At 44.8% G+C, this 22,916-nt stretch overlaps 1 protein-coding gene across 1 annotated transcript in view; it reads left to right on the plus strand.

Moving 5' to 3' along the window:
• AGR3 (anterior gradient 3, protein disulphide isomerase family member) overlaps positions 1 to 1,518 on the plus strand; it is a gene marked incomplete in the record, with an annotated part of 41,456 nt that extends 39,938 nt beyond the window's left edge. Inside the window, 1 exon segment of the mRNA XM_073629509.1 lies at positions 1 to 1,518.
• Positions 1,519 to 22,916: the final 21,398 nt, after the last annotated feature.

Below are 22,916 nucleotides of genomic sequence, written 5' to 3' on the forward strand. Positions count from 1 at the left end.
CCTACCTTAGCCAGAAAGATGCCAGGACCCCTAGGTGTGGCCGGTTGGGTGGGCCTGTCCTTGTCCATATCAGGTAGTCTGTACAGAGCCCCATGATTTCTAATGGAGACCCTGGTTCCTCCTGAAAGCCCAACAAGGTATACTCGCATACCTCCCAAGATTTTGAGATGGGAATGAGGGACACCTACTAGAAAATGTATGTAGGCATAGGACACGCCCCCTGCCACACCCCCTTAAAGGAGAATTAACCAAAAAAAAGGTTAATTAAATCCACAATTCCTTTATATTGGAATTTAGAAATGCAGCAATTTAGAAATTGGATGAAAGGTTTAGCTTTGGAAAACACGTTTTGAAAGATAAAAAGTACATTTTATATACAACTACATAGATCAGACCAAAATGAGGGACAGATGGGGAGGAAAGAGGGACAGAGGGACATTGCTCCAAACCAGGGACAGTCCCTCGGAATCAGGGACAGTTGGGAGCCTTGTACTCACCCATTTGCACTCCCTGGCTGCTTCCCAGCCCTGTTGGGGTCCTCACGGCCTTAATGTAACAGATTGGGGCTACTATGCATGGGGAAGCATGTGACCTTGAGAACTCTCTCACAAATTATGAGATCTTCATTGTTTTGTTTCCCTCTTCTGTCCACCTCCTGGACAATGTGTAAAAATTCACCAAGAAATTGTAGGGTGAAATGGAAGCAGAGGGTGTTAGGAGGAGTCACAAGACTCTCTGCAGTCCTGTTAACATGAAACCATCTCTCCTATCTCTTGTTTGATGTTCTATTTAGTTGAAAAAGTTACGTATAAAGCGGGCCGCATGCTTCTTCCAATAGCATAATCTAGCCTTAGAAAATGATCACATGACACAAGGGGGTGGGCCTTGTACAAAAGCATGTGGGGGTGTCGGCGGGTCGAATGATGTTCCTGCTCCACCGTGTGCTTTTGTACAAGCTCCACCCCTTGTGTCACATGATCATTTTAGTAAAAACTACAGCCAGAATAAGTTGCATAAACAAGCAACAAAGCATCTAACAAAATAAGGGAGAGATGGGTTTCTGGAGCTACAGAGAGTTTAGACGTGGGCAATTCGTTTAGTTCCGAATTCGTTTTTTAACAAATGTCGACAAATTCGTTAATTTGGAAATATCTGAATTAACGAAAATCCGTTTAACAAATTTTTCCAAATATTCGTAAATGCGAATATTCGAAAATTTGTAAATTCGTAAATTCATACATTCGCATATTCGTAAATTTGCACATTCATAAATTCGCACATTCATAAATCTGCATATTCGCACATTCGGAAATTCGTACATTCGGAAAATTCGCACATTCAGAAATTCGTACATTAGCACATCGTGAATTCGTTCCTTTCAAAAATTCCCACATTCGTACATTTGCACATTCGTAAATTAGTAAATTTGTAAATTGGGAAATCTGAAATAATAATTAATAATAACTTAACTATTACTAACTATTAAATTATAGGTATTGTCATTTCCTTTCAAATTTGTCTGTTAGTGAACGTAACAAATACAAATTTATCCAAAGTTACGAATTATCCGAAATAACGAATGCTGTATCCAAACGAATGGAACGTAATGAATTATTAATAATAATAATAATAAAAACGTTTTATTATTATTATTTATTATTAATTTGTTCCATTCCATTTGTTTAGATGTGGCATTCATTATTTTGGATAATTCGTAACTTCGGATAAATTCGTATTTGTTACGTTCACTAACAGCCAAATTTGAAAGGAAATTACAATACCTATAATTTAATAGTTAGTTACTATTTCAGATTTTCGGGTTTTCGAATTTCCAAATTTCCGAATTTTCTAATTTACGAATGTACGGATTTTCTAATTTACGAATTTTCTGATGTATGAATTTACGAATTCAGATCATAATAAATGACCCAAAAAACGAAAAAAAACGAACTAATTTTTGGGCACTGCACATGTTTACTTCTGACTCCCCTCAGCATCCTCTGCTTAATTTTCCCCCTTTTTGTTCTCTTGCTAAATTCAGGTACAAATGTCCGGGGGGGGGGGGTGGGGGGGAGGGGGGGTGAGCACTTAGAGTCCTTCCACACCATGCTGCACATTTAACGCATAAGCAGTCCACTTCAGCGCATCAAAAATGCATGCATGTTGATATGCATTGATCATGCGTTTTCATGTGCATTAGCGTTTTAAATGTGTGTTGACATTTTATTATGTGTTGGCATGTCATCTGTTTTGACAGGTCCCTGGATGGGTCAAATTACTACCAACATTGTATTTTTTTTATATCTGTACCTTCCGTTGCATTACCCTGTCCACCTTTAGGAGATCCCTGAAAACTCATTTATTCAGGGAAGCCTATCCCACACCCACATAACTGTCCCTGAGCCACCCCCATCAAATCATTCTTTGCAGCTATTACCTTTTGTACCATCACCCCCTCCCTTTAGAATGTAAGCTCTACGAGCCGGACCCTCCTGTACCTTTTTGTATTGAACTGTACTGTAATTGTGTTGACCCCCTTATACATTGTTGTGTAAACTGTTGGCACTATATAAATCTCGTATAATAATAATAATAATTTTAATGTGTGCCTGTGTAGATTGTGTTGCAATAAAATAATTTGAACACAATTCATATTTAAAGGAAAAGAGAATAAGGAAAACAATGTCATAATTGGTAATAATTGTCATAATTGGTAAATGTTTGAGACTTTTTTTTACCCCGCTATGCCTCCTATACTTACTGCCCTAGACACAAGTCCACTTACCGCAACTCACAGCAAAGCACCTTAATGCGTCAGTGTAACGCTGTGCCATTCATTCTGAATTGCTGCAACAAGATGATGTGAATGAGCCCCTATGATAAATGCAGCAACGGGAGTACCGAGCGTCCAACCCCCCCACCTTCTGTATGTTCAGAAGACTCTGCACCGCTCTGACAACCCTCCAGACTATTCTTCACTGCCGCTCTGTAAGGTTCTTACCTTGTATTTTTTGTAGTCTGTAATCATCCCGGCACATCAGCGTGTTTCTTTATACAGTGATATTTTTAGGAAATGTAGAGATGTGAAATGTTAAATAAAATTGATTTTTAAAAACAAAATGAAGTCTGGAAATTTTTACGCAATTTGTTTATAAACGGAGGTGTGCGTTCTAAAATATAAGTAAGGACGTGGACGTTTTCTGGTCGATCCGAACATTGTAATTCCCATTTTTTAAAAGCCAAGTCTGCGATGTTTGACAAATCCCGTACTGTATACCGTAAAATCGCAGTACAACCTCATTTACATTTGCAGTTGTAGGGGGGCGTTAAAAACACAGGGTTGAGCTAGCATCACCGTGTGGCAAAAATGATCTCCCCCTATTGTGCACAGTGGGCAGTACCGCCCGCTGAGCGTGAATCATTCCTCTAAATGAGGCCAGGCCGGGACCACCCTGCAACCATGTGCATATACCGTATTTATCGGCGTATAACACGCACATTCATTTTAAGAGGGAAGTTTCGGGAAAAAACTTACATTTTAAATAAGGAACGTTGAAACAAAATAAGGGTCAGTGCTCATCTGCAGCCTCACAAGTGCCATCAATGCAGCCTCATCCGTCCACATCAATGCAGCCTCACCATTGCCATCAATGCAGCAGCCTCGCCATTGCCATCAATGCAGCAGCCTCGCCATTGCCATCCACGCAGCAGCCTCACCATTGCCATCCACGCAGCAGCCTCACCATTGCAATCCACGCAGCAGCCTCACCATTGCCATCCACGCAGCAGCCTCACCATTGCCATCAATGCAGCAGCCTCACCATTGCCATCAGTGCAGCCTGATCGATGCCCATCTGCAGCCTAGAGGGGACAGGGAGGGGGGCGGGATGAGCGCCGACAGATTACATACAGTGAGAATCTCTTATGATAGACAGAACAGTGATCCAATGGCAGCCCAGGAGACGGGACTTCCTATTACAGAGGCCGCCAAGTAAACGGGAGACTCTCACTGTATGTAATCTGACGGCGCTCGTCCCGCCCCCCCCCCCCCCCTCCTCCCTGTCCCCTCCGAGGCAGCTAAAATTGAAGTATTGGCGTATAATTTGCACCCGATTTTCATGGTGAAAAGTGAGTGTTATACGCCAATAAATACTACTGACACTGTCCACTGCTCTACTGACACCATCCATCCATAACCTTGAGCAGCCCCACCCCCAAACGAAGCACTGTGAAAAAAAAAAAAATATATAAAAAAATAAATAAATAAAATTGTAAAAAATAATAGAAAAATTAAATAAACATAAAAAAACTACTGACACCATGAGCTCTACTGATACTATCCACTGCCCTCACAAAATATTTTTTAAAAAATAATGCAAAAAAAAAAAAATTGTAAAAAATAAAATAATGAACAAAAAAAAAAATCGACACTGTCTATTGCTTTACTGACACTATCCACTGCCCTATTACTGCCCCACCACCATATACTCCACACTCTTCTCCTGCACATACTACCCACTGTCATATATTCTGCATTCCTCTCCCTTAGCTGATCATTATATTAGTGTGACAGTTGATTTCAGTGTCAGTCAGTTAAGCCAGCCAGAGATGATTAGATTCTTGCCTGGTTTAGCAGGGACCGGCTAAGATTGGAACCATCTATGGGTGCACCCCTGAGCTCTGCACATAGCGCACCTCTCAAAACAAAGGTGCTTTATTGGTATCTCACAGCAAGTGTACAAGATGACATAATTCAATGCTTGGTGTATCTTACAGTAGTAAAAACATATAAGTAATTACATACGTACAGGGCAAGTTTATATTGGCACTCAAGAGATTATTTGATGTTGAACACAAAAGATATTTTAACCAGTAAAACTCTGCGCTTCTTTGGTAAGAATAAAATACAAAATATGCATTGAAAAGTTTTTTCTCTATCTTATCATCTTAACATGTAGTCATATCAAAAAAAATTCTAAGAAGTTCCTTTTTTTTTTTTTTTTTTAATCTCATGGACGAAATGTGAGAAATAGCGTATATACAGGGCTTTTTTTCTTGGAGAATAGGTGCCCCCTTTCTGAGTCACCTCTTTTCTCCGCCCCCTACCCACCTACGAGCACCATTCGTTGGTTTCACCCCCTACCCATCTCCCAGTACTGCCTTTTTTAGAGAATACAGAACCAAGTATCGTTTTGTAATTTGTATGGAATTTTTATGGAATTTGGTAATGATAACGAGAAAAGCACTAAAATAGATCCCCTGCAGCCAGTAACAATAGAGCCCCCCCCCCCCCCCCCTCAGCAATAGATTCCCCATCAACAATGGACCACCCACAACAAAATTCCCCCCCAAGCAACAATAGACTTGTGGCATCAACAACCGATCTCTCACAGCCAACATCAATAGACTTTACGGCAGCCAACAACAATAGACCCCTCCCTCAACAGTAGATCTCTCCCAGCAACAACTGACCCCCAGCAATATAAGACCCACCCCCAGCAACAATAGATCCCCCACCAGAAACGATAGACCTCCTCAGCAACAATAGACCCCTAGTGCTGGAGGTGCCGAAACCGCTGAAAAAAAGCCTTGCGTATATATCATACAATCATTCCATAAACACATACACTGCATATATAATTTGATGAAAATGTGCTTATAAAACAGTTTACCATTTTCCAATAAAAAAATAAAAATGTTGTCCCCAGATTTCATTTAAAAAATCTGGTCACCTTATAATTAGGTGACTTCTGAAGGCAATTGGTTCCACTAGATTTTAGTTAGAGGTATCAGAGTAAAGGGGGCTGAATACAAATACACGCCACACTTTTCACATATTTATTTGTAAAAAAAATTGAAAACCATTTATCATTTTCCTTCCACTTCCACATGACAAAATGTGGAAAATTTCAAGGGGTGTGAATACTTATGCAAGGCATTATATCTAAGTAATAAAACTTCTTTTTTTTGTAATTTTTTTTTTATTATAAAAGTAAAAGAGGGAACATAAAACTAGTGCGATATTTGACATTGTTTTGATAAACGAACGCATTAATATCTAGTTGGATGGATGGAGTAGCAATTCTCAATTAATTCCCAAGGTGCTCATCAGATATTTTGGTTCTAATTTTGCCAGTAAAGGTACGCTGTAAAATTTTTCTTCAGCCGCATCTGTTCACAAAGTGGAAACACGTTTTTACTAAAAAAAAATTTTTTTTTAACTTGTTCAGATCCGCGCTATAGCCAAATGACGGCTACAGCGCCGATCTACTTTGCCGGGAGGCCATCAATACACGTCCTCCCCTTTGCAAGCTGGCCACGCCTCCCTGAAGGGGGCACGCACTGTGAACACCCGGGTCAATGAGATTCGGGTGACCACAGATCCGCGTATAGGGTCCGATCCCGGCCCCTTACTACAATGACAGCTGATCACGTGATGTAAACAGAAGATCGGTAATCTTTTTTTTTTTTCTTCTCGTGCTGACAGCATGTCCCGAAGAGGAAGAGGCGAAGCTGCCTCATATGTGCCCCACCAGTACCGCCTGCCAGTGCCACAGATCAGTGCCCACAGTGGCACCAATCAGTGCCCACAGTAGTAAATGCCAGCAATCAGTGCAACCTATCAGTGCCCACAAGTGCCACCTATCAATGCCCACCAGTGGTGCCAATCAGTGCCTCATCAGTGCCACCTATCAGTGCTGCCTATCAGTGTCACCTATCAGTGCTACCGATTAGTGCCCTTTAGTGCCACCTCATCAGTGCCCATCAGTGTAGCCTCATCAGCGTACATCAATGAAGGAGAAAAATTGCCTGTTTGCAAAATGTATTAACAAAATATAAAACGGTTTTGTATTTTTTTTTTTAATCGGTCTTTTTTAATAAAATATAAAAAACCTAGAGGTGATCAACTACCACCAAAAGAAAGCTCTATCTATTTGTGGGAAAAAAATGATAAAAATTTCATATGGGTACAGTGTTGTATGACCGGGTAATTGTCGGTCGAAGAGTGACAGCACTAAAAGCTGAAAATTGGTCTGGGCAGGAGGGGGGGGGGTTAGGTGCCCAGTAAGCAAGTGGTTAAATCAACATTTTTACGGAAGTTGACGATTTTGTGTTGGGTCACATTCATAACCATTTCGGGCTACAGGTTGGACAACCCTGATATAGAGAAATCAGGACCTCCTTGGCCCTGCTGGTGACCCCTCTAGCGATAACTAACGATATATATAGAGGGATAAGGACCTCCTTCCTCCTGCTGGTGATCTCTCTAGTGATAGCTAATTATATACATATGGAGGAATCAGGACCTCATTCCTCCTGCTGGTGACACCTTTAGTGATATTAGATCTATATAGAGGAATCAGAACCTCCTTCATCCTGCTGGTGACCCCTCTAGTTATAACCAATGATATATATAAGGGAATCAGGATCTTCTTCCTCCTGCTGGTGATCCCTCCAGTGATATAAATATCTACCTAGAGGAATCAGGACCTCCTTCCCTTTTGTTGGTGACCCCTCTAGTGATATTAGATCTATATAGAGGGATCAGGACCTCTTTCCTCCTGCTGGTGATCCCTCCAGTGATATAAATATCAACCTAGATCAAACATGACCTCCTTCCTCCTGCTGGTGATCCCTCTAGTGATATAAAGATCTATATAGAGGGATCAGGACCTCCTTCCTCCTGCTGGTGACCCCTCTAGTGATAACTAATGATATATATAGAGGGATCAGGACCTCCTTCCTCCTGCTGGTGACCCCTCTAGTGATATTAGATCTATATAGAGGGATCAGGACCTCCTTCCTCCTGCTGGTGACCCCTCTAGTGATATTAGATCTATATAGAGGGATCAGGACCTCCTTCCCTCTTGTTGGTGACCCCTCTAGTGATATAAAGATCTTTATAGAGGGATCAGGACCTCCTTCCTCCTGCTGGTGACCCCTCTAGTGATAACTAATGATATATATAGAGGAATCAGGATCTCCTTTCTCCTGCTGGTGATCTCTCTAGTGATATAAAGATCTATACATGTACAAGATCTGTGATATTGTTGATCTGGAGGATAATGCATGTGTGTTATGTAACCCATTGGCATGTATTGCATTAAGGCAGACCATTGGAATGGGTTTTGTCCCAAAGATCAGAAGCGTCACAAACGTTTTGCTGCACAGCACTATGGTGCGTTGCCGTGTGTTACAGAACATTGCAAAGCAAGTGCAGGGCCTTAGCGCATTGGGGTGGTATTAAAAATGAATGGCCCCGCAAGACGTCAATGTACAGTTCCCACAACTCATAGGGATAAATAAGTTTAGAGTATTTTTTTTCTTTTTCTTTTTTCCTTTCCTAGACTGAGCTGGACTCGTTCACTTGCTTCTCATGATTAGCAGACCATAAACATCAGTGGCTGAACTGGCGGAACCGGATCTGCGGCAGCATCCGTCTTCAGCCTGCAGGGTGTTGGCCGGCACAGCAGGTGGTCATTGTGAACGCTGACGAGCTCTATCTATATTTCCCAATATGACACAGACAAATATTTGTACAACTCCCGAACAAAAGGGACCATCGCAGTGCTGAGTGTGCAGAGCTCTAAGGACACATCAGCATTCGGAGACGCTGGCGATAATATCGGCTCAGAACCTTCAGGAATGTGAATGAGCAGGAAGCGACCGACCCGATATTTCCTCCTTTACAACCCCCGACACCAGAAATAATGTCACCGCTACAAATCTCCGATCAGGAAAAATACAATAAAATAATGTTGACTAATTTATTTTTTTTGCTACAAAATGTTTCTTGGTGAAAAATTGTTGGAATCTCTGTGGCCCAGATCTTCAAGTGGTATTAAACCAAAAATGTCATATATTGTAGCTTACCAATCATTAGATGTGGTGGCTGCATTCGTTTTCTTTTCTATGGCTTTTTCCCCCCTCTGTAAACTAATCACCTGGTGATCTGGTCAGTAACACACATCCTGTATTAGTAAAACACAACTCTGGAGGAATGAGCACAGGAAGCACAGCACCTTATCAGTCTGGTAAATGCATTAGCAGATTTAAATACACTAATGGATTGAACTCCAGCTAACACTTTACAATCAGTTACAGCACACGTGTTTTTTTGTTTTTTTTGTTTTTTTTTGGGGGGGGGGGGGGGGTTAAAGGTTTTACATGAATAAATAAAAGCCCATCATTGTAAGCACCCCTGTCAATGTGTTAAGCTGTTTGTCTCATCCATGTAAACTGATACATTCTGCTGGAGAGCTTGAGCTTGTGAAAAACAACAGACTTGTTGGTTGGATCACCAGATGAAAATAGGAGACAGCCTAAAAAAGAAAACAATGCAGCCATCACATCTAAAAATTGGTACGCTGCAAAATAATAAATGTTTTCTTCTGGGGTTAATGCCACTTTCAGTGAATTCATTTTATTGTGGTATGGGAGGACCTCTGATATGATGGGATGACCTCTGATGTCAAGCAGGAACCTCTAAAATGATTGGAGGACCTCTGATGTCAAGGAAGAACTTCTAATATGATGGGAGGACCTCTGGTGTGAAGGGGGACCTCTTATAAGATGGGAGGACCTCTGATGTGAAGGGGGGGCCTCTGATATGATGGAAGGACCTCTGATATGAAGGGAGGATCTCTGATGTGAAGCAGGAACATCTGATATGACGGGAGAACCTCTGATATGATGGGAGAACCTCTGATATGAATGAAGGACTTCTGAAATGATGGGAGGGCCTCTGATGTGAAGAGGGGACCGCTGATATAAAAAGGAGGACCTCTGGTATGATGGGAGGAAGAACCTCTAATATGATGGGAGAACCTCTGGTGTGAAGGAGGACCTCTGATGTGAAGGGGGGACCTCTGATATGACATAAGGACCTCTGATATGACGGGAGGATCTCTGATGTGATGGGAAGACCTCTGATATGATGGGAGGACCTCTGATATGACTGGAGGACCTCTGACATTGATGGGAGGGCCTCTGATATGACTGGAGGTCCTTTGATATGATGGGATGACCTCTGATATAACTGGAGGACCTCTGATTTGATGAGAAGACCTCTGCTATGGCTGGGGGACCTCTGATATGATGGGAAGACCTCTGATATGATGGGAGGACCTCTGATATGATGGGAAGGTCTCTGATGTGAATGGGGGGACCGCTGATATAAAAAGGAGGACCTCTGGTATGATGGGAGGACCTCTGATGTGAAGGAGATACCTCTTATATGACAGGAGGACCTCATGTGAAGAGGTACAGCATTCCAGGTCTCTAGTGGTCTGAAATGCCCAATAAACAGTATTGCACAGGGAGTGTGAATGCTGCTGGTTGGTAAACTTGGAAAGGAGCTTGTTGGATTAAATACACTAACGCATTGAAGTCAAACTCTAGCTAACATTTTATAATCAGTTACATTGTTAGCACCCCTGTCAATGTTAAAAGAGAAGTATGTTTTTAGTTTTTTTTAGCCTATTTATACTTACCTGGGTGGATGTAGCATCAGCCCGATGCTCCATCTGTCCCCTGCCGCCTCTTCACTGAGAACCAAACATCACTGATGACTCGGTTCTCTCACCTCCCCGAGCAGAGAGATGCTGCCTGTCAGTCAGCATCTCTCTTGCTCTGCTCCTCCACGCTCATTGGAGCGCTGAGCTGTGGAGGAGCGAGAAGCGACCACCTTAGTGGCTCGCTGAGAGGCTGAGACTGCCATCAGTCCAGGCAGCTGGCGGATCCAGAAGTCGTGATGACGCACTGCCTCGACTGATTCCAATGATGTCAGCGGAGAGTGGACTTCAGACCGGTCTCCGCTGAAAACGGGTCACAGGAGTGCAAAACGAGTTGCACTCCTGTGACCCTTAGGAGAAGGCCAGTCTAAAAAGCTCAGGCTGGACTTCTTCTTGAAGCTGTTTGTCTCATCCATGTAACCTGATACATTCTGCTGGAGAGCTTGAGCTTGTGAAAAAAACAACAGACTTGCTGGTTGGAACACCAGTTGAAAATAGAAGAAAGAAAGCCTAAAAAAGAAAACATAATGCAGCCATCACATCTAAGAATTGGTAAGCTGCAAAATAATAAATGTTTGCTTCTGGGGTTAATACCACTTTCAGTGAATTCATTATATTGTGGCATCCCTCATTTTAATTATTTCCCCAGCGCATTGCAATATTCACAGCCAGCTCTAAATATATACATGCACATGTGACATGTCAAAGGAGGCTGCAGGAAGGAGGTATGGACAGGAATGGGGCCCAAGTGGACGTCATTCTCGCCTAGGTGAGAATTGAGGAAGTGGGAAAGGGGACCTATCAAAAAAAAAGCACCCTCTACCCACAAAAAAAAAATCAAGTGTTAGGGGCAAAGGTGGGGCCCGGGGGGGGGGGGGGGGGGGGGAATAGCAGCACTTTCCTTTTTAAAAAGTCCACTTTAAGCATGTAATTTGAGGTGCACCAATGAAGCTGCTGTCATAGGGCATACTTAAGTCTTCTTGAGCAGAGCAGAAGAGGTTTCCTTTTAGGCTATCTCTCTCTGATTGAAATTCTGTATGGTCTTGTGTGGGCAGAGCAGGAGGGAGGTAGGGGGAGGAGTTTAACTGTAACAAATGTCAAGGGTGTGGTTCCAGGTTGTCCCCTCTCGAGGGTGGGGTTAACAGGGGTGTTGCAGCCTGTCACTTCAGGAGGGAAGGGGGTGAGAGCGGTGGTACAACCTGGGTCTTCTGCTTCCTCTTCTCATCCTTCATGACCACAGATTAGGAAGGGAGTAGTGGTGCTAGAAAGGGAGGTGGGTGCCCTCTGGTGGTCAGAGGGTGGTACTGCAGGTTGTGGCAGCTTGCTCTGCCTGCCGCCAACCTCCACCGTTGGGGACCCCTGAGTTAGGGGACCTATCAGGTATTTATTACCTCTCAGTACTCCCCCTGAAAATGTCTTCACTTGCCTCTCTCTCTCCAGAAGAATGGAGCCACCTTTGTTCAGGCATCATCCGGGGTCACCAACTTCCTGGACTAAGATGTCGGCTCAGTGAGGACACAATCATGTAGATCCTGGTGCCTGTACAATTCTTGGCTGTGTTCACCAATGCTTGACACAGACCAACCCCTGCTGCTGCGGCTCACGTTCTGAATTGCTAGAAAGTTACAATGTTGCAATCAGTCAACTTTCTATTTTGCAAACAAGCCTGTATGCCATACATTGGCAGTGAATGGATGTGTTTGCCATAAATAGATACAACATTTGGTAATCTTGTAAAAAACTACCAGATTTTAGCCAAGGTACACTATCAGTATCTAACACAAACATTGTCTGGGGCTGTTGGCGGTGATAACGAGGCCTTTCCGGGGAACAGATTTGTCAGATGAGAAAATCCAGTGCTGCAGCTCAGGAAACCTTTCAGCACTGGGCTGGGACTGTGAGCTCCATGAATCCTGTGCAGGGAAGCCAGTTGAAGTTTCCTAGAGTATTACACTAATGTAATCAAGCTGCAAAATCTGAAATAATTGTGAACTCCTTTTTTTTTTTTTTTAATTGTTGCAGCAAGGGGTTTAATACGCTGTGTTAGCGGTATGCTAGAGCGCCGAACCCCTGCTCAATGCAGTGCAGTGACAATCTGTAATCCCACACGCCCCTTTCCAAGTGTACCAATCAGCAGCATTCACAATCCCTGTGCATTACTGTTTATTGGGCATTTCAGACTACTGGAGACCCGGAACGCTGTACCCTCTTCACATGAGGTCCTCCCGTCATATCAGAGGTCCCCCTTCACATCGGATGTCCTCCTTTCATATCAAAGGTTCTCCCATCATATCAGAGGTCCCCCCTTCACATCAGAGGTCCTCCCATCACATCAGAGGTCCTCCTATCACATTAGAGGTCCTCCCGTCATATCAGAGGTATCCCCTTCACATCAGAGGTACTCCTTTCATATCAAAGGTCCTCCCATCATATCAGAGGTCCCCCCTTCACATCAGAGGTCCTCCCAACACATCAGAGGTCCTCCTATCACATCAGAGGTCCTGCCATCATATCAGGGGTCCCCCTTCACGTCAGAGGTCCTCCTTTTATATCAAAGGTCCTCCCATCATATCAAAGGTCCCCCTTCACATCAGAGGTCCCCCCATCATATCAGAGGTCCCCCCTTCACATCAGAGGTCCTCCCATCACATCAGAGGTCCTCCCATCATATCAGGGGTCCCCCTTCACATCAGAGGTCCTCCTTTTATATCAAAGGTCCTCCCATCATATCAGAGGTTCCCCCTTCACATCAGAGGTCCTCCTTTCATATCAAAGGTCCTCCTATCATATCAGAGGTCCCCCTTCACATCAGAGTTCTCCCCATCATATCAGAGGTCCCCCCTTCACATCAGAGGTCCTCCCATCACAATAGAGGTCCTCCCATCACAATAGAGGTCCTCCTATCACATCAGAGGACCTCCCATCATATCAGGGGTCCCCCTTCACATCAGAGGTCCTCCTTTCATATCAAAGGTCCTCCCATCATATCAGAGGTCCCCCCTTCACATCAGAGGTCCCCCTATCATATCAGAGGTCCTCCCATCATATCAGGGGTCCCCCTTCACATCAGAGGTCCTCCTTTCATATCAGAGGCTGCCCCTTCACATCAGAGGTCCTCCCATCACATCAGAGGTCCTCCCATCATATCAGGGGTCCCCCTTCACATCAGAGGTCCTCCTTTTATATCAAAGGTCCTCCCATCATATCAGAGGTTCCCCCTTCACATCAGAGGTCCTCCTTTCATATCAAATGTCCTCCTATCATATCAGAGGTCCCCCTTCACATCAGAGTTCCCCCCCCATCATATCAGAGGTCCCCCCTTCACATCAGAGGTCCTCCCATCACAATAGAGGTCCTCCCATCACAATAAAGGTCCTCCTATCACATCAGAGGACCTCCCATCATATCAGGGGTCCCCCTTCATATCAGAGGTCCTCCTTTCATATCAAAGGTCCTCCCATCATATCAGAGGTCCTTCCATCATATCAGAGGTCCCCCTTCACATCAGAGGTCCTCCCATCATATCAGAGGTCCCACCTTCACATTATAAGTCCTCCCATCATATCAGAGGCCCTCCAGTCATATCAGAGGTCCTCCGATCGTATTAGGGGTCCCTCCTTCACATCAGAGGTCCTCCCGTCATATCAGGGGTCCCATCTTTACATCAGAGATCCTCCCGTCATATCAGAGGTTCTCCCATCATATCAGAGGTCCCCCCTTCACATCAGAGGTCCTCCTTTCATATCAAAGGTCCTCCCATCATATCAGAGGTCCCCCTTCACATCAGAGGTCCCCCCATCATACCAGAGGTCCCCCCTTCACATCAGAGGTCCTCCCATCACATCAGAGGTCCTACCATCATATCAGGGGTCCCCCTTCACATCAGAGGTCCTCCTTTTATATCAAAGGTCCTCCCATCATATCAGAGGTTCCCCCTTCACATCAGAGGTCCTCCTTTCATATCAAAGGTCCTCCTATCATATCAGAGGTCCCCCTTCACATCAGAGTTCCCCCCCATCATATCAGAGGTCCCCCCTTCACATCAGAGGTCCTCCCATCACAATAGAGGTCCTCCCATCACAATAGAGGTCCTCCTATCACATCAGAGGACCTCCCATCATATCAGGGGTCCCCCTTCACATCAGAGGTCCTCCTTTCATATCAAAGGTCCTCCCATCATATCAGAGGTCCTTCCATCATATCAGAGGTCCCCCTTCACATCAGAGGTCCTCCCATCATATCAGAGGTCCCACCTTCACATTATAAGTCCTCCCATCATATCAGAGGCCCTCCAGTCATATCAGAGGTCCTCCGATCGTATTAGGGGTCCCTCCTTCACATCAGAGGTCCTCCCGTCATATCAGGGGTCCCTGCTTTATATCAGAGATCCTCCCGTCATATCAGAGGTTCTCCCATCATATCAGAGGTCCCCCCTTCACATCAGAGGTCCTCCCATCACAATAGAGGTCCTCCTATCACATCAGAGGACCTCCCATCATATCAGGGGTCCCCCTTCACATTAGAGGTCCTCCTTTCATATCAAAGGTCCTCCCATCATATCAGAGGTCCCCCCTTCACATCAGAGGTCCCCCTATCATATCAGAGGTCCTCCCATCATATCAGGGGTCCCCCTTCACATCAGAGGTCCTCCTTTCATATCAGAGGCTGCCCCTTCACATCAGAGGTCCTCCCATCACATCAGAGGTCCTCCCATCATATCAGGGGTCCCCCTTCACATCAGAGGTCCTCCTTTTATATCAAAGGTCCTCCCATCATATCAGAGGTTCCCCCTTCACATCAGAGGTCCTCCTTTCATATCAAAGGTCCTCCTATCATATCAGAGGTCCCACTTCACATCAGAGTTCCCCCCCATCATATCAGAGGTCCCCCCTTCACATCAGAGGTCCTCCCATCACAATAGAGGTCCTCCCATCACAATAGAGGTCCTCCTATCACATCAGAGGACCTCCCATCATATCAGGGGTCCCCCTTCACATCAGAGGTCCTCCTTTCATATCAAAGGTCCTCCCATCATATCAGAGGTCCTTCCATCATATCAGAGGTCCCCCTTCACATCAGAGGTCCTCCCATCATATCAGAGGTCCCACCTTCACATTATAAGTCCTCCCATCATATCAGAGGCCCTCCAGTCATATCAGAGGTCCTCCGATCGTATTAGGGGTCCCTCCTTCACATCAGAGGTCCTCCCGTCATATCAGGGGTCCCTGCTTTACATCAGAGATCCTCCCGTCATATCAGAGGTTCTCCCATCATATCAGAGGTCCCCCTTCACATCAGAGGTCCCCCCTTCACATCAGAGGTCCTCCTATCATATCAGAGGTCCCCCCATCACATCTGAGGTCCCCCTTACATTAGAAGTCCTCCCATCATATCACAGGCCCTCCAGTCATATCAGAGGTCCTCCCATCGTATTAGGGGTGCCTATTTCACATCAGAGGTCCTCCCGTCATATCAAAGGTCCCTGCTTTACATCAGAGATCCTTCCGTCTTATCAGAGGTCCCCCTTCACATCAGAGGTCCTTCCATTATATCAGAGGTCCTCCCATCGTATTAGGGGTTCCTATTTCACATCAGAGGTCCTCCCGTCATATCAAGAGTCCCTGCTTTACATCAGAGATCCTCCCATCATATCAGAGGTTCCCCGTTCACATCAGAGGTTCTCCCATCTTATCAGAGGTCCCCCTTCACACCAGAGGTCCTCCCATCATATCAGAGGTCCTCCCGTCATATCAAGGGTTCCTGCTTTACATCAGAGGTTCTCCTATCATACCAGAGGTCCCCCTTCACATCAGAGGTCCCCCCTTCACATCAGAGGTCCTCCTATCATATCAGAGGTCCCCCCATCACATCTGAGGTCCCCCTTACATTAGAAGTCCTCCCATCATATCACAGGCCCTCCAGTCATATCAGAGGTCCTCCCATCGTATTAGGGGTGCCTATTTCACATCAGAGGTCCTCCCGTCATATCAAAGGTCCCTGCTTTACATCAGAGATCCTTCCGTCTTATCAGAGGTCCCCCTTCACATCAGAGGTCCTTCCATTATATCAGAGGTCCTCCCATCGTATTAGGGGTTCCTAGTTCACATCAGAGGTCCTCCCGTCATATCAAGAGTCCCTGCTTTACATCAGAGATCCTCCCATCATATCAGAGGTTCCCCGTTCACATCAGAGGTTCTCCCATCTTATCAGAGGTCCCCCTTCACACCAGAGGTCCTCCCATCATATCAGAGGTCCTCCCGTCATATCAAGGGTTCCTGCTTTACATCAGAGGTCCTCCTATCATACCAGAGGTCCCCCTTCACATCAGAGGTCCTCCCATCATATCAGAGGTCCTCCCATCGTATTAGGGGTTCCTATTTCACATCAGAGGTCCTCCCGTCATATCAAGAGTCCCTGCTTTACATCAGAGATCCTCCCATCATATCAGAGGTTCCTCCTTCACATCAGAGGTTCTCCCATCTTATCAGAGGTCCCCCTTCACACCAGAGGTCCTCCCCTCATATCAGAGGTCCTCCACCACGTCAGAGTTGCCTCTGTACATGTGTCTTGTCATTAACAATCAGAACCTCCCCATCAACACAGAATCCCCCTCATCACAGAGCCCCCCAGTCACACAGTCCCCTCTTCAAATCAGAGGTGGAGGAGGTCTTCTCCTGCATGCTGCCTACCCTGGATCAGAGTAATGCACTACCATAGTGTGGATAAGCTGGCTTCCATAACCATAGCAATGAATGACGCCATGCGTCCTGGCCCTAAAGCATCATAGGTTGTGATGCTGGCAGCTGGCCTACCCGCATCGTGCCAACTTGTGACCCTGATTCAGGGCAAACTGGGTCCCATGCTTGCAACACCCCAGGGTTCTGTGCCACCTTGGTTGAGACACACTTGTTTAGTCAACCACACTGTATCACAGTAATAATGAAGGTAGGTTCAAATAATCTGTATTAGGAAGGGGTTTGGGTCGCCCTTACAATAAGCCCTGTTACATAGTTACATAATTACATAGTAGGTGAGGTCGAAAAAAAGACACAAGTCCATCAAGTCCAACCTATGTGTGTGATTATATGTCAGTATTACATTGTATATCCCTGTATGTTGCGGTCGTTCAGGTGCTTATCTAATCGTTTTTCGAAACTATCGATGCCCCCCACTGAGACCACCGCCTGTGGAAGGGAATTCCACATCCTTGCCGCTCTTACAGTAAAGAACCCTCTATGTAGTTTTAGGTTAAACCTCTTTTCCTCTAATTTTAATGAGTGGCCATGTATCTTGTTAAACTCCCTTCTGCGAAAAAGTTTTATCCCTATTGTGGGGTCACCAGTACGGTATTTGTATATTGAAATCATATCCTCTCTCAAGCGTCTCTTCTCCAGAGAGAATAAGTTCAGTGCTCACAACATTTCCTCATAACGAATACCCTCCAGACCCTTTATTAGCTTTGTTGCCCTTCTTTGTACTCGCTCCATTTCCAGTACATCCTTCCTGAGGACTGGTGCCCAGAACTGGACAGCATACTCCAGGTGCGGCCGGACCAGAGTCTTGTAGAGCGGGAGAATGATTGTTCCTGTTCACAGGTGTGGTGCATTTAAAAAGTAATGCCTGTTGCACCCTGGATGCACTTTCATGCACGTTATATAGAGTTTCATGGGAACGCACCAAAAACACAATTCAGAGATGTGAACCTTTCTGAAAGCACCTGTATGAGATGCATTAGAGGGTCAGAGGGGAAGGGTGGTAAAGGTTTTGTAGCCACATGTAGTTGTTTTGAGCCTTTCCTACTCACCAAACCCATCCCGATCCAGGCGGCAGCGAAATTAACAAATGCACACAATGCATGGACAGCCACCTAGGAAAAGAAAGAACAACCTTTAAAACAGTTCTAAACCCTAAATGGACAACATAGATTGCTTAAAGCAGAACTCTGGGGAAATGTCAAAAATGGTCATGTTTGACTATGGCACCCGTAAAAAGCAGTTTTACTCGCCTTATACGTTGCTCCTCCAGCAGACAATGCTTTCCTCCTCCCTTCAAAGTTCCAGGGTTTGGACGGGACATTGGTGTCACTGAGATCTGCAGAGTGTAACTTCAGCTCCCCGCCCCCTGCTTTCTGAGGGCTCAGACAAGCTGTATAAATTCTGCACTTTGAAGGGATGCAGAGAATAGAAGTCTGCAGATAAACAGGTACAACTTATGTAGGAGGATTTATTTAATCCCTGTTTATCACCAGATGCCAGTCAATTCACTGGGTACATGGTTTACAACCACATTAAACAAGCATTTAACCCTTGCCTCTTGCAGTGCTACGGGGGGGGGGGGGGGGGGGGGGGCCTGCTACATGTGAAGCTTTTACTTACCCCCCAGAATTTAGCTATAAGCACAGTGTATCATAAAAAGGGCCCACTTTTAAAAAAAAATACAGTTTAGATATATGATGAAGTCATTTCTTCTCCATGTTTAGTAAGGCTGATGTCAGATGGGCACATCGCCAGCATCACGATTGCTAATCCACAGTCTTACATCACTCTAACAGGCCAAGCTCTAAACCAAGATGACAGTTACAAGGTGGGAACAAACCATTTAACACTACTGTGTGACTGCCATTGACAAACTGCATCTTATACAGTGCCTTGAAAAAGTATTCATACCCCTTGAAATTTTCCACATTTTGTCATGTTACAACTATGTAACAACAAAAAAATAAATGTATTTTACGTGATAAACCAACACAAAGTGGCACATAATTGTGAACTGGAAGGAAAATGATAAAAGGTTTTCAATATTTTTTACAAAGAAATATGTGAAAAGTGTGGGAGGTACAATTTTATTCAGCCCCCCGGAGTCAATATTTTATAGAACCTCCTTTCACTACAATTACAGCTGCAAGTCTTTTTGGGGATGTCTCTACCAGCTTTGCACATCTAGAGAGGGACATTTTTGCCCATTCTTCTTTACAAAATATCTCAAGCTCTGTCAGATTGTATGGAGAGTGTCTGTGAACAGCAATTTTCAAGTTTTGCCACAGATTCTCAATTGGATTTAGGTCTGGACTTTGACTGGGCCATTCTAACACATGAATATGCTTTGATCTAAACCATTCCATTGTAGCTCTGGCTGTATGTTTAGGGTCGTTGTCTTGCTGGAAGGTGAACCTCCGCCCCAGTCTCGAGTCTTTTGCAGACTCTAATGCCCCGTACACACGAGCGGAATTTCCCTCAAAAAATCTTGGATGGTTTTTCCGACGGAATTCCGCTCAAGCTTGGCTTGCATACACACAGTCACATAAAAGTTCGCTGAACTTTTGACCGTCAACAACGCGGTGACGTACAACACTACAACGAGCCGAGAAAATGAAGTTCAATGCTTCCAACCATGCGTCAAATTGTTTCCGAGCATGCGTGATTTTTTGTGCGTCCGAATTGCATACAGACGAACTCATTTTCGGATAGGAACTTTTTTCGACCGAAAAATAGAGAACCTGCTCTCAATCTTTTGCTGGTTGGAATTCTGCCAGCAATAGTCCAATGGAGCATACATGCGGTCGCAATTTACGACCAAATGCTCTCATCGGACTTTTGCTGGCGGAATTTCCGCTCGTGTGTACGCGGCATTACAGGCTTTCTTTTTCGATTGCCCTGTATTTGGCTCCATCCATCTTCCCATCAACTCTGACCAACTTCCCTGTCCCTGCTGAAGAAAAGCATCCCCACAACATGATGCTGCCACCACCATGTTTCACAGTGGGGATGGTGTGTTCAGGGTGATGTGCAGTGTTAGTTTTGCATCACACATAGTGTTTTGCTTTTAGGCCAAAAAGTAAAATTTTGGTCTCATCTGACCAGAGCACCTTCTTCCACATGTTTGCTGTGTCCTCCACATGGCTTCTCACAAACTGAAAAAGTGGACTTCTTATGACTTTCTTTCAACAATGTCTTTCTTCTTGCCATTCTTCCATAAAGGGCAGATTTGTGGAGAGAAAGATTAATAGTTGTCCTGTGGACAGATTCTCCCACCTGAGCTGTGGATCTCTGCAGCTCCTCCAGAGTTACCATGGACCTCTTGGCTGCTTCTCTGATGAATGCTCTCCTTGCCCGGCCTGTCAGTTTAGGTGGACGGCCATGTCTTGGTAGGTTTTCAGTTGTGCCATACTCTTTCCATTTTCGGATGATGGATTGAACAGAGCTCCGTGAGATGTTCAATGCTTGGGATATTTTTTTATAACCTAACCCTGCTTTACACTTCTCCACAACTTTATCCCTAACCTGTCTGGTGTGTTCCTTGGCCTTCATGGTGCTGTTTGTTTACTAAGGTTCTCTAACAAACCTCTGAGGGCTTCACAGAACAGCTGAATTTATACACACAGGTGGACTCTATTTACTAATTAGGTGACTTCTGAAGGCAATTGGTTCCTCTAGATTTTAGTTAGGGGTATCAGAGTAAAGGAGGCTGAATACAAATGCACACCACACTTTTCACATATTTATTTGTAAAAAAAAAAATTGAAAACCATTTATCATTTTCATTCCACTTCACAATTATGTGCCACTTTGTGTTGGTCTATCACATAAAATCCCAATAAAATACATTTACATTTTTGGTTGCAACATGACAAAAAGTTGAAAATCTCAAGGGGTATGAATACTTTTTCAAGGCACTGTATAGTCTCCACCAGGGGCACATGTGACAACACAGGAGTACACATGGGAGACAGTTGTCACCCTATAACAGGAAGTGCCTAAATAAAGACTTGGCAGGATCACCGAGGATTATTTCACTAATTTATAGAATTACATTAACATGTTATTGATTGAGCTTCACATTGTGATTTCCTGAACCCAATGGCTGCCAGGTCCTGGGGAACCAATGGAGGAATGGAGGAATGGAGGAATGGAATGGAGGAATGGAATGGAGGAATGGAGGAATGGAATGGAGGAATGGAGGAATGGAGGAATGGAATGGAGGATTGGAGGAATGGAGGAATGGAGGAATGGAGGAATGAAGGAATGGAGGAATGGAGGAATGGAGGAATGGAGGAATGAAGGAATGGAGGAATGGAGGAATGGAATGGAGGAATGGAGGAATGGAGGAATGGAATGGAGGATTGGAGGAATGGAGGAATGGAGGAATGGAGGAATGAAGGAATGGAGGAATGGAGGAATGGAGGAATGGAATGGAGGAATGGAGGAATGGAGGAATGGAATGGAGGATTGGAGGAATGGAGGAATGGAGGAATGGAGGAATGAAGGAATGGAGGAATGGAGGAATGGAATGGAGGAATGGAGGAATGGAGGAATGGAGGAATGAAGGAATGGAGGAATGGAGGAATGGAGGAATGGAGGAATGGAGGAATGAAGGAATGGAGGAATGGAGGAATGGAGGAATGGAGGAATGGAGGAATGGAGGAATGGAATGGAGGAATGGAGGAATGGAATGGAGGAATGGAGGAATGGAGTATGTTCTCAGAACAGTTGTATCTCCAGGAATGGGTTCCTGACTCTTTGTTTGACTATTGATTGTGGTGTTTGCTTTGTAGATGGGAGAACGCAGCATCCCGGATGTAGAGAGGCCGGGACATTTCTCAGCACAGTCAGAGGAATGGAGGACTCTACTGATGAATCAGCACTAGAGAGTCGTCATCCAATCCCGACCGGCTCCATATGATGAATTGCACAGATCCTATCTAAGTCTACATCTACTTTAACATGAGGAAACAAACCAGGATGTAAGAGAAAAAAATAAATGAAAAGGAAAAATGATAGTACAATGTATAAACATTCTAAAGAGGACACAAAGGAGAGAAACATATAAAGTGTATTCAAATTAAGTCCACATTATATCAAAAATGCATACTTAAAGGTGAACTTTTTATTGCAAATTTACATTGGTTCAGCTGGGCACAATGTAAGCAGGGGCTGGGACAAGGGGTGGGCAGGAGGAGAGGCTGCCCTGGGCACAGTGGTATCATGTGAGGTGGGGGGGGGGGGATTTGTGCTGGGTGGGGTAAATTTGGGGGCAGCAGTGGGTAAGAAATGTTCTAGGAGGGGAAATTTGGTGTACTAGGAAAGGTGATTTGGGGGATTTGTGTTGGGAGGGGGGATGGGGAAAGAGGATTTAAAGAGGGGGTATGGTATAGGGGGAGGGAATTGGTGTCTGGAGGGGAAATTCTTTTTTTTTGGGGGGGTGGGTTGTGCTAATAGGGGTGCTCGGGGTGCATTTGTGATAGGAGGTGAAATGTGGTGGGGGGGGGGAGATTTGTGCTGGGTGGGGGGGTTTGTGCTAGTAGGGATGATCAGGGTGTATTTGTGCTAGGAGAGAAAGCGTGGTGGGGGGGGGGGGGGCGATTTGTGCTGGGAAGGGGGGTTTGGAGAGGGAGAAGGGAATGTG

The sequence above is a fragment of the Aquarana catesbeiana genome, linkage group LG05, assembly GCF_042186555.1.
Source record: "Aquarana catesbeiana isolate 2022-GZ linkage group LG05, ASM4218655v1, whole genome shotgun sequence".
NCBI classification, from domain to species: Eukaryota; Metazoa; Chordata; class Amphibia; order Anura; family Ranidae; genus Aquarana; species Aquarana catesbeiana.